The following is a 12258-nucleotide window of genomic DNA, read 5'->3' as shown; positions in this document are numbered from 1 at the left end:
TGTCCAGCGATATGTTCTCTTATTATTATGCTTATTTTTACATTGTCATTATTAATGTGGACTTCTTTTCTATGCTATACCTTCCAGTATATTCATTTCTTCGAATCTGTGTCAGTTGAAGTTCAGTCTTTAAATACAGCATGCCAATATAGCGTCTCTTTGTTTAACTTCTTCTGTCCTTATGAAGTCTAATTATTGAAGTTCTCGCAGCTCTACTCCAGTAAATACAGTTTTGGAGGAAAAAATGAACACAATTAAAATGTAAAGGAGGCTGTATGGTCAAGTGTTTAAAGAAACAGTCTTTTAAGTAGGAGGTCCCCAGTTCAATTCCAACCTCTGCCACTCATTCATTGTGTGATCCCGAGCAAGTCACTTAACCTCCTATGCTCCGTCTTTCGGGTGAGACATTGTTGTAAGTAACTCTACAACTGATGCATAGTTTACATAGCCTGGTCTCATATCTTGTAAAGTGCTTTGTGATGATGGTCCATTATGAAAGGTGCTATATAAAAATTATTATATTATTAAAAATGTTTTGATGAAATGTAGCTTATTGTTTTGCAAAGGTTATCGCTGAAACTAGTGTAATTTCAACCCGATACACAACTAGTGTGATCTAGCTAGCTACAACACATATGAAACCTATGCATAGATAGTGGTGATAAATTGTGTAATAAAGAACTGTATAAAGCAGGAGATAGAGTAGATGTATTTATTTTACTACAGGTTCATCTATGTTGACTACTTCTTGGAAACTTGCTGCTGTAGAGGCAAGTATTGAATTAATGGGTAGCAAAGGGAATTTAAGCATCGTTTTGCTGCAAAATCTGAAAAAAGCCTGCACCATTTACAAGTGTTATACCGATTTTTAGCAATAAAACTGTGTTTTCAAGCCTACTGGTTTCACACGTTATCTCTGGTTACACTCCTAGGACTCAATTAAGGGAGTACAGTACTGTGCTTTTTCTGTGCAAAGGCATGATAAAATAAACTAATATATAGTTGTCATTTAGGCAACAAACAAGTGTGTGTGTTTGGGGAAGGGGGGGTTGTAAGGGATGAAATTACAGGGATTAACATTAGGTACATTAAGACGATTTCTTATCGCTACTGTTTCAATACTCGCCAACTGTGTTTAGAAGAATTTGTTGTGACCTCAGGCCTTATTTTCCTAACTTGCTAGACGTTTCGTCCCCTCCACTTTACAGTAGAGGTTGGCGCCCATGCGTACAGATATAAGTTATTGGAGAAATAGAGCACATAACCCTGCATTGCATATCAGTTGTGGCAATCTGGATCTGAGGACATGATATCTATGTATTTGTATCTACTTGTTTATTATGTTCTGTATCTACTTTTTATACACTTCTATTAAATTGAAATTGTGTGATTAAATAACTGTGAGAGAAAGCTAAGGTTTATTGTTTGCTGGGTGTTTCTTTGTATTTGTTAATATTCGATATACGTTTGTGGTTGTGGTTTGACGACTGTACATTGGTTGCTGTCATGTTAACCAAAAACTAATTTTGATTAAGGATACTAATTTATAAGGTAATTTGGAAACAGCTATCATAGCTGAATTCTGCTCTTACACCAATTTATCAGGAAGCTTTCCGATATTCCCTTTGACTTTAATATTTATAGACATCAAAATGTCCTCAATGCCCTACAGAATGTGTGCTGGGGCTGACATATGATTGATAGTAACATGTTATTTCCAGTCGTTCAGAATATGTTATTCTATTTGTCTTGCCAAATAGAAAAAGTAAGAAACTTTTAAAATGTAATATCCTTCAAATGATCAGATACCAGGAGAGAAAAAGAGATAAAGAGACCACAAAGAAAGAATACATATCTACTTCAAACATTATTTAACGCAAAACTGACTCATGCAGTCAGTGGCTTCAAGAACAATAAAAAAAAAAAAAAAAAAAAAAAAAAAACTTTAAACTGCACAGTCTTATTGATATTTAAGGAACTTTTGTACAGTATAAAAAAAGAAAAATCCTGAGGTGAATAATTTTATGATGGTTGTGTAAATCAATGTTTTAAAAAAAAATGTTTGGGTTAAAAACTTTGATCATATGTTTTAGTACTTTTAAGTGTATTTACATAGGATTAATTAAATACATGATAGGGTCGATGTGAAAGGAAAGCGTTGCGGATGTGGCTGGATCCCTCCAGGAGGAGACTCAGTGGCAGGAAGATGAAGTTTAAAGCATTTACAAATACAAACAAAACAGGAACAAAAACACAATGACAAAATAAAGGTTTAAGCAAAACAATATCAAACAAACTACAAATCAAAACACAAGCTTCGGCTGTGACGTGTGTTTACTAACTTTGTTCAGGCTGGGCCATCGCCTTCACTGAACTCTCCTTCCAACTACCTCCCACTAAATAAAATCAAATATAATTATTTTCTGTTATGGTATATCCTGTGGTCATAACACTAATGGGTTTTCTATGCATACCAGAAAGTAAAGTTGGGACTGAAGAAGATAGATTTATTTTACCATGGCACATTTGTTATCTTTGTTGTCACTTAAAATGCATATAGCATAGTTGAGCTTTGGGGCCATTTTAGAAATTTCACAGTGCCACTATATGATTAGGGCTGTAGATTCATCACCCAGGATGAATTAAAAATGTATAGTTTTATCATGGTGACAGGCTAGCAAGTGGTGACGTCAGGCCAGATGCCGGAAGAACAACAAACAAAGTAACTGCAGTTGCAAAAATCGCGTTCGGAGTTGTTTATTTAAATACAAAAATAAATAAAATATTAAAACAAAAAAAACACTTACTCACAGAGCACAAAAGAAAAAGATAAACAAAACAAATCGCAAACACAAAATAGACCTAAGGTCAGGCTGGGCAGTTGCCTTCATTGATCCTTTTTATTATTTTAAATTTCTCTCTCCTCTCTCGCTCTCTTTCTGCCTCTCGAACGGGGAAAATTGCAGGGTGTCATATTCTAAAAATAAACAAACAATATAGTACAGGGCTCCTCGCCCTGTTACAATCATTTACAAACATTTAAGGTTGTGGTAATCCTTCCCTATTATGAGATACCTGTCTTGTTTTTACACAGCAAAAACAACAAGTTAAAACATAAAATAATATGCCATCTCTTATGATAAATAGAATGTATTGTTCTTAAATCCAACTATTCCTAAAACTCAAGCCCAATACAGTACATTGTTTCACTACATCTTATTCAGATATAACTTAAATAGGTTGGTTGTTTGGAATATCAAAATTCCTAAACTAAAGAAACAAAAAAAAGGACATACAGTGTTACTAAAATGTTTACCTAACACTGAGAAAAAATAATATAACGTGGCATTTAAACTGAAACAGCAGAGGGCTTTTGTGAAAGCTGGCATGTGTTTAAAGGTATTGTTCAGTAGATGTGATTATTGATAGGTCTGATATACAGCCTAGCTTGTCTGACCCAATGGGATATTGTCTTTTTCACAAATCTCATCTTGCCAGCAATGCTGGTTCTATAGGGCGGCTTATCAGCTTCAGCCAGAGTCAGCCACACTTGCCTTCATTGCCTGAGAGGAAAATAAATTGTGCCCATGCAGTTAATAAGAAAGAATTGTGAGTGAGATGCATGGTACCATACAAATGTGATGAAATGACTGAATGTTTCTCTGTAAAGGCAAGTTTCAAATGCATAAGCAACATTTCATCTCAAGAGTCACAATGCATCTGGTAATGTATTTTGACCCCTAAATGTAAATGTTAATAGAATTCAATAAAAGTGCCCCAAGCCAATGTGGAATTACCCCCAACAAGCATCTAAGGAATTGAAATGGATATTTAATAATAATAATAATAATAATAATAATAATAATAATAATAATAATATAATATATTTATTTTTATATAGCACCTTTCATAGTGGACCACCATATATATACCTTAACCTTTCAAAATATATCGTCAAGTGACGCTGGTGGCAGGCTGTGAACTCGTGCAAATGTATTTCACTTTTACTTTTATTTAATAAAAGGTTTACAGTGGAGAGCTTTTCTGTCTGTTATTTTCCAGGTCACCTTAGTTTTTAAACGGTCCCAAAAATCAAAATTTATATATTATATATATATCATATATATATAATATACATTATTATATATATAACATATATAATAATGTAAACAAAATACCTGCATAGTTATATTATTTTCACTCATTAAAGCTCTCAATACACAAAACCGAAAATTGTTTTGCTTACACGGGCCTAAGCTTAAGTTTATATAGAAGACACTACCATTAACCTAATTGCTCAATAACAGTAACAGAATGTGGGTAAACGTAGGTACATTTTGTTGTGCAAATGGACAACGTTCTTTGAAACTCAGCATTCTAGGTTGAAAAAGGTGTAAAACTGTCTCATTGATTATTTTTTAGAAATTATGAAGTGACATTATAGAAACCACAGTGTCAAAAAGTCATGCTCACTTTTACTGCATAAATTGCACTTCCACCAGATTTGGGTAAATCCCACATTCTTCCTTTCTTTCTTTTTTTGCAAAGCAATCCGCCTGTATCATTTAGTTTTCTTCATTTGTAGGCTCACAGGTGACTATAACCTTGATTACTGCCTCCATATACACTGGAATTTTTCATCAAAGATTTCTAGTAATAGTGTTTGTCATACAGATAACTTATTTTTCCCTCAGAGTAACACCTCATTAGTTTATATACTATTTGTTTGACAAAATGTGTTTCTGCTTGAAAGACAATGGTTTTATTTACTAAAATTAGACACAGTGCCACAATATGTTTTGCAAGATTTATTAGTACACTGTTGTTTTGGGTTTAGAAGTGCTTTGTTAAATGTACAGGGACAAAATATATTGATTACCATATTAATCTGTGCCAGAAAGAAGACAGTATCTAAGCAGCAATTAATGAAGGTGATTGTAATTCATTATCAACATGCATTTGGGCATGCAACCATCAACCTTATAGCTATTCAAATGACATGCCTTACAAAAACAGGTACAGACCTTCTGTAATTTTGGAACATAATTATAAGACCTTGTGACAAGGATGGTGAGAGATTAGTGAAAGAGTGAATGTCCGAACTGTAAATGATGTTCCAAACCCATATTTTAATATTTAGAAGAATAATAATGGTGTACAATAACTCACCCATCTACCATCAATGGTATCAAGGTAAAAAGGGGTACAGTCCTGAAATAATAAATAAATACACACACAATACATAATCCAGCATGAAATTGTGCTTCCCAGTCTTCCCATGCACAAAACTGTGCTTCTCGTTCCCTCCCTGCACTAAACTGTAAAGGTGTCCAAGGGGTGTGTGGTGCTAGCTGTGACGCTGGATGTGCTATGCTGTGTTGTGCTGTAAGGAAAGTGCAGGGGTTGTGCTGGCTCTGTTGCTGCAGCTCCACTCTCAGTCCTCTGTAATAAAAGAAAACAACACATGGCACTCCTGTCAGCGGAAAGGGCCATGCTTACACAGCTGCACCCCCTTTGTAATGCCAAACTCCTCCCAGTGATCAGCCCATCTCCAATCGCTGAGTAGCCCACAGCTGAGCACAATCAATTTGTTTAACCTTATTGCAGCTACGCCCTTTCTCCAAGATGGGCGACTTCCGGTTTTTCCCTATCATTGAGTTAGGCCATCTATGGTAAAGAACACCGCCAACCTTACCAAGCGCCCATCCAGGCTGGCAGGTAGAATTACAGCTTAGATTCCTTCTCTCACCATCACAGATCAGTACTGGTGATATTTTCAAATAGCACAGTTTGTATAGTTGACTGTTACAAGAAAGTAAAAGAAAAATAAAAGACTAAAGCAAACCTTTGTTTTAGGCAAATATAGGTAATTGCTTATAGTTGCTTGCTATATATTTTCTATGACATAATAAATAGTGAATACTGCTCTAGAAAGTTGGAATTGTGGTAGGAACATGGATAATTGGCAAACACGTTTGTAATCATATAATTGGCATCACATACAAGCTGCATATTAACAAAATGAAAGCCTTTCCTGTTTACAAAAGAACAGCTGTTCCCTAAGCACTGATTTCTTCATCTGGCTAATGCACAAAGGGATCCAAGGATAAAAGACTAGGACTCCACACTGTGATTATCACAGTAGCCGGGGCCTAAACTGCATGAAGAATACAGATTCTAAGAATGTAGAATTCTCCCTAAACTGTTTTTCAAAGGTAACAGATAAACATAAGGCAAATGGTTTATCCGTTGATCCCAAGCTGTTCATCCATACAGGTGTACATGTAGTGGGTCATATTTCATAGATTTTCCAGTCCTTTACCTGAAATGTGAATTTAATTGTCAGGAGAATATATTCTGTCAACAGGGAGTTTGGTAAAAACCCAATTGTTTATAGAGAGCTTTTAAATAGAATCAATAGGTGGGATTGGGGGAAAGGGGCAAAGCTGCAGTATCAATTTAACTACTTGTTCCTGTATTTGTAATATTATTTGTTAAACTGCATTTTCATGTGATACTAATCAAGATGTAAAAATAGCTAAACTATGGATTCATATTTTATAATCACTATTGACAGTGACAGTCACATGAAGAAATAGTAATATCGGTCTCCCAAAGAAGTCAGGTAAATCAACGGTTCCCAAACTGGGTTGCAAAAGGTCCCAAGCTGGGTCTCTCAACAGGGTACAGTTAATATACAAACATACCTGTTCATGTCATGTGACTGTCAAAGGGGAGAGTTCAGTAGTCAATCCACCATTGCTGTAACACAAAGAAACTCACAATTGCATTCTTAAATCATTCTGTTTCTATCTGCTCACTGCCCTGGAATGAATATCTTTTCACACCATTACCATTATGATCACCATTACCGTCAACCCATAATACAAATTGTTACGTTTCAATATATGCATCACAGTTTAGAAGTTCATGCTGTCTTCATGTCAGTTGTTGGAATGGTGTTTAGCTGTCTGTATAGTCATACAGTGTCACTTGCGATGAGAACAGAATAGTGAAAAGATAGATCCATGTTCCTATGGCTACGTCTCTACAGATAAACCTACCACTACGGCTACACTCCGGACATATGGCCATGGCAAAGATCAGAACACGGACTCCAGATCTACTACTACGACTACACCAGCAGCCTGCTACCGCAACAACAAGTACCAGCCATTGGTTTAAATATTTACTTTTGTTTATTTAATTAAACACAGAGCGCTAATGCGCCTCAGTTTTGCCCATACCTTTTGTTTTGCACTTCTTCCTGGTCCGTGACATCACCACCCACATCCAACACTCAAGCCCACCTGATCACATATGGTATCCTGCGTGGGATAAACGCCTTCAGGAGCTGAACCAGGAAGGATTGAAGTGCACCGTCCAAGACTACTGAATCTGCCTCGCCAGGGGTTGCCAGCTCTGCTTAGCCTGGAAATGTCTGCTCGCTGTCACCTGGGGACGTCTGTACACCATTGCCTAGAGATGCCTGGCCTGGAAGTCGTTTGCTGCTGACCTCCTGGGAATTGTTGGGTTTGGAGGAACCAGCCTTGGTGCTGCTAGCATGTCTGCTGACAGCCTCGCCGTTGGTAGCATTTCTGCTGCCAGTGACACAACAGGAGACAGCCTACATATTGTCAGCAAGGGAGGAAGTAGCTTTTTCCGCTGCCAGGATTGTCACCAGTGAACCCTTTGAAGTCCCTGTTCTTGGCCTGGGTCTTTGAGCGAGACTTTTGGGATTTTAAAGGGGGAGGTGGCCAATGAGGCCATGTGTGCAGTTTTGCCCGTACTTTTTGTTTTGTACTTCTTCCTGGTCCGTGACATCACCACTCAAGCCCATCTGATCACAAACCTGCATTGAAGAAGAACAACATGTGACTGCTACTGCTGCACGTAGGAAGGCCGAGTTGGAAGCCAGTATAAATGCCCTTCGCCGGGAAAAGGAAGCGGCCATGGCCGAGGTCATTGAAGCAGCTGCAGAACAAGATGGTGGGGTGAACCGGAGTAGGATTGATAGTCAAGTGCTCTCAGAAGATCCAGGCCGGCTTACCAGTGACGATGTACTGGACCACTCTGGCATGTATGTCAGCTTACCCTCTCTACATGACGAGGAGGAAATAATAGATGCAGAAATGCTGCCGCTTCCATATGAAGTATACACGGCTCCTCCAGATGGAAACCAGTCCAACGCATGCTCTACCATGTATGCCAGTCACCACCACAGTGATCCTTACGTTCACATGCATACGGATGGTCTACATCAGACTCGCAGTCCAGGCACGTATGCAAGGAGAGACACACTACTTCATGATCACACACTAACCCATCAATTGGATGCAGGGCTTGATTGTGAGGTTACCTTCAGTAAGGGTCGTTGTGCACAACACACATCCCTCGTACAGACGAAATACGTCTGACCAACCTCACTCTATCCCACCATTCAATGCTACCACACCCAACTATCCCACCATTCACACACCTCAACGCTCGCATACCAAAGCATTAGGTATGACGGACTTGGCCAAATACCTAGTTTGTTGTGAACTAGTCATCACGGTTTGACGACCATCAAGTTTGATGACCATTCCGAGAAACTATTATGGAGGTCAGGAATGTGAAGAGCATCAGGTCAGTACATGTGAATAACCTCCCAGCAGGACTGAAAACAGTGTGGGAAAGGCTAGAGGAGTGCTACGGCTGCCCAGAAGCCATTGAGCATGCACTCTTCAAGAAAGTTGAAAACAACAAAGAGCAAAGGCTAAGAGAGCTTGGGGATCTGCTACTGGAACTTGAGATGGCCAAAGCAGATCCACACCTACCAGGCCTTAATTATTTGGACACCGCTGTGGAAATGAACCCCATTGTGGAGAAACTGCCACACGGAAATGGATCTTGCAAGGATTTCCCATTCTTTTCAAAGTTTATCCACGGTCTAGCTAAGACTAGAAACGATCCTAGCTTCGCATTCGGTACATGAGGTGCGTCTAGTTCAAATCCTTCAAACATTGAGAAACCAGCCGCGAGATACAGTAGTACAAGAACACCCACACAAGACAGAAGTGTCTTGTACAATGTCCGCGCCTTCTACCCATGCAACCAACACAACTAGGAAGGTAAAGGCTCCAGACTGACAATGTCCATTGCACAAATCTCACCTTCTTAAAAAGTGCTGTGGCTTTAGAGAGTTATGGCTTTGTTTCTGATGCTGCGCTTCTATAAATCACCTCGCTAGAAACTGTAAATCAGCTGTTAAATGTACAGAGCTTGACAGTGATAAGCACGAGACCACTCTGCATCCAGATACCCCTAAATCTAACCCTCTTAAGGCTTCCATGCCTGCATCAGGGCATGGCAGGAAGGAGGAAGAAGAGAGAACAGCACCAGCTTTAATAACATCCAAAAGCACTGAGGTTTGTGGAGAAGACTTCAGTGGAAGATCCTGCTCTAAAATATATCTAGTTAGAGTGTATCCCAAAGGACAGCATGAGAAAGCAACAAGGATGTACACATCCTGGACGATAAAAGCAATAGATCATTGGCCAGGTCAGAGTTCTTGATTTATTAGGCGTACGTGGGAATGCCTCACTATAGACACTCAGAACATGTGCAGGGCCGATGGAGACAACAGGGAGAAGAGCAAACAAAGATGGCAGTAGTAAGCTATTTCTCCCTACACCTATAGAATGTAACCAGATGCCAGAAAATAGAAGTGAGATTCCTACACCCCTAGTGCAGCACATCACCACTCTCATCTGAAGTCTGTAGCCGTTCACATCCCACCATTAAATCGAGATGCACAGATTGTACTTCTGCTCAGCAGGGACATGCTGAGCGCACACAAGGTTCGCAAACAGTCCCCACAGTGCTCCCCATGCTCAAAGACTCAACCTTGTATGGTTGATAGTAGGTGACGTCTGCATTGGCATTGGCAAAGCTCACAAACTGGACAACATCTGTGCCTTCACTACAAGCGTGCTAGAGAATGGGCATCTTGGTTTAAGCCATGCCCTAACCACTTCTTCGCGAAAGAGAGACCTGGCAGGAAAGAGCAACAAAGCTATACTTCCCAGACCTCCAAGGAGATTTTCATACAAGGAAAGTGTGATGATGGTCTTGGACATACATACAGTGTTTGAGAGAACAAAGGAGGACAATAAACCAGCCCCTTCGATTTAGGACAAAGACTTCCTTAAAATAAAGGACAAAGAATTCAAAGACGAATCGAACAGCTGGGTAGCTCCACTCCCATTTCGCACGCCTAGACGTCAACTTCCTAACAACGAAGAGCAGGCCCTAACCCAACTCACTTTGCTACGTTGTACCTTGGAGAAGAAACCAGAGACAAAGTGTCATTTTGTGGCCTTCATGAAAAAGATATTTGACAACGGCCTTGCAGATCCAGCTTCGCCATTGAAGGAAGGTAAAGAGTGTTGGTATCTGCCGATCTTTGGTGTGTGCACCCATAATACAAATTGTTACGTTTTCAATATATACATCACAGTTCAGAAATTCATCCTGTCTTTGTGTCAACTGTTGGAACAGTGTTTAGCTCGCTGTACAGTTGTACATGTTGTACATGTGCAATGAGGACAGAATATAATACTGTTCTTGGTGACAGTAGGTGAAGAGGAAAAGTTTAGTATGAAAGGCTTCAAATTTGAAAGACAACTGAAAAATGTAGCAGTTCACATGTTTCAGTAGCTATGAACTTGGTTTTTGTTTTTCAAATAAAGGATACAAATTAGAATAGCCCCCCTGTACCCTTAACAATAATTTGGCAGAGCACTTAAACCCATGTCAAAATAAAAAAGGACAATATCCTACCTGTACTTTTATTGTATGCATAGCTAATGAAAGCTTGGTGGAAAGAAAACATTTTCATGTGTTCCTTTCTGGGAGTATCAATCTCATGCTCACCTTGTTGTTTCGTGATGCTTAGTCAGATGAGCTGCCTCTTATCAGTAATAGAAATTTCTCTACCCTCAAGTATGGTATGCTTGCAGTGTAACTGACAACGCAAACTGGAATGGTCACTGTCAGCTATCAGTTAGGGCAAGAATTTGAAACTGGGACCCTCAGGTCAGAAAGCATCCAGTTTCTAGCATGCAAAGTAAATACCTCAAAGTACATTACTGTGGTAAAAGGGAAAAAAAATGTAAAGTAAGTTGGACTCCCCCACACAGACATGCTGTGGATTATCAAAATGGTTTCTAGCCCTTTCATGAAATATACTCCTCTTTCCTCCCTCAATGCCTGCAGGTACCAAAGAGATTAATTGTGGGTAGCTTTTTAAATAGTTATTTTCTGGGGGGAAAAACAGCCAAGATCAGAGAAAGAGGATAAGGACTAAGCTAACCATAGCCCTTTTCTGGTTAGGAGTCACTCCATGGCTTTTAACTGTATGTTTCCTGGACTTGTCCTTTTAATGTTATAGAGTGTGCAGCACACTAAAACAAATTAAGGAAGACAAACAGTGGATGCATCTAGTCCGCACCCACAGTCCTGGGAAAGATGAAGTTCCACTGGGGTAATTTACATTAAGTCCTGAGGTAATTTACAATATTTTGTAATCTGGTAACTTGTAGTTTCTCATTGCATTTTACCATTTATTCCCATTTCCTATATCCATGTGTATTAGAATACATTATCTAACTCATAGATACAGTATTTTGTATTATGTTTTTAATGAAAGCCACTAATATCAGCTTTTCTTTTTGTCTGTATATTTACATCTTTCAGGAATGATAAAGGTGAAAGTATGAACAAGTATTTTACCATCAGTATACATTCGCCCGATGGCAACCGATGTACGTTATGTTTCCTGTCACTGATAGGGATTTTGTACTTAAAATATAAAGCCTTGAATGCACGCTTTATCGTTTAAGCACCTTGATTTCATACTTACTCTTTAGCTAATAGTTAATCTGTTAATAACCCAACTATTATTTAAGTGGAGTCTTTATTTGGTTATGTGGACATTTGGAGGCTATAGGACTGAATTGCAGTGAAATCTCTCGTGAAATTCTCTAGGCTCTAATATTAAGCTGTGTTGAGTTGCAGTAACATTTATTTGCCAGGTTTGCATAGTAAACATGACATTAACACCAGAAGACATTACTCGAAGTGTCTAGCTTTCACTATGAGATTTTGATATTAAAGCCAAACATATACAATTATATAGTAACAGTATAACCCTCCTGGCGCTTGGAAACTTGGCCAAGTATCTGCTATCCAATTCAGAGAGCAAACAAAAACAAA

At 38.8% G+C, this 12258-nt stretch overlaps 1 pseudogene; it reads right to left on the bottom strand.

The window, feature by feature from the left end:
* LOC121314002 overlaps nt 1-7954 on the bottom strand; it is a 118413-nt pseudogene extending 110459 nt beyond the window's left edge.
* Between the last annotated feature and the right edge of the window lie 4304 nt (nt 7955-12258).

The sequence above is a fragment of the Polyodon spathula genome, chromosome 4 (genome assembly GCF_017654505.1).
Source record: "Polyodon spathula isolate WHYD16114869_AA chromosome 4, ASM1765450v1, whole genome shotgun sequence".
Lineage (NCBI taxonomy): Eukaryota > Metazoa > Chordata > Actinopteri > Acipenseriformes > Polyodontidae > Polyodon > Polyodon spathula.
Note: the sequence above shows the minus strand (reverse complement) of the source record. Positions and strands in the feature narration are given on the sequence as shown.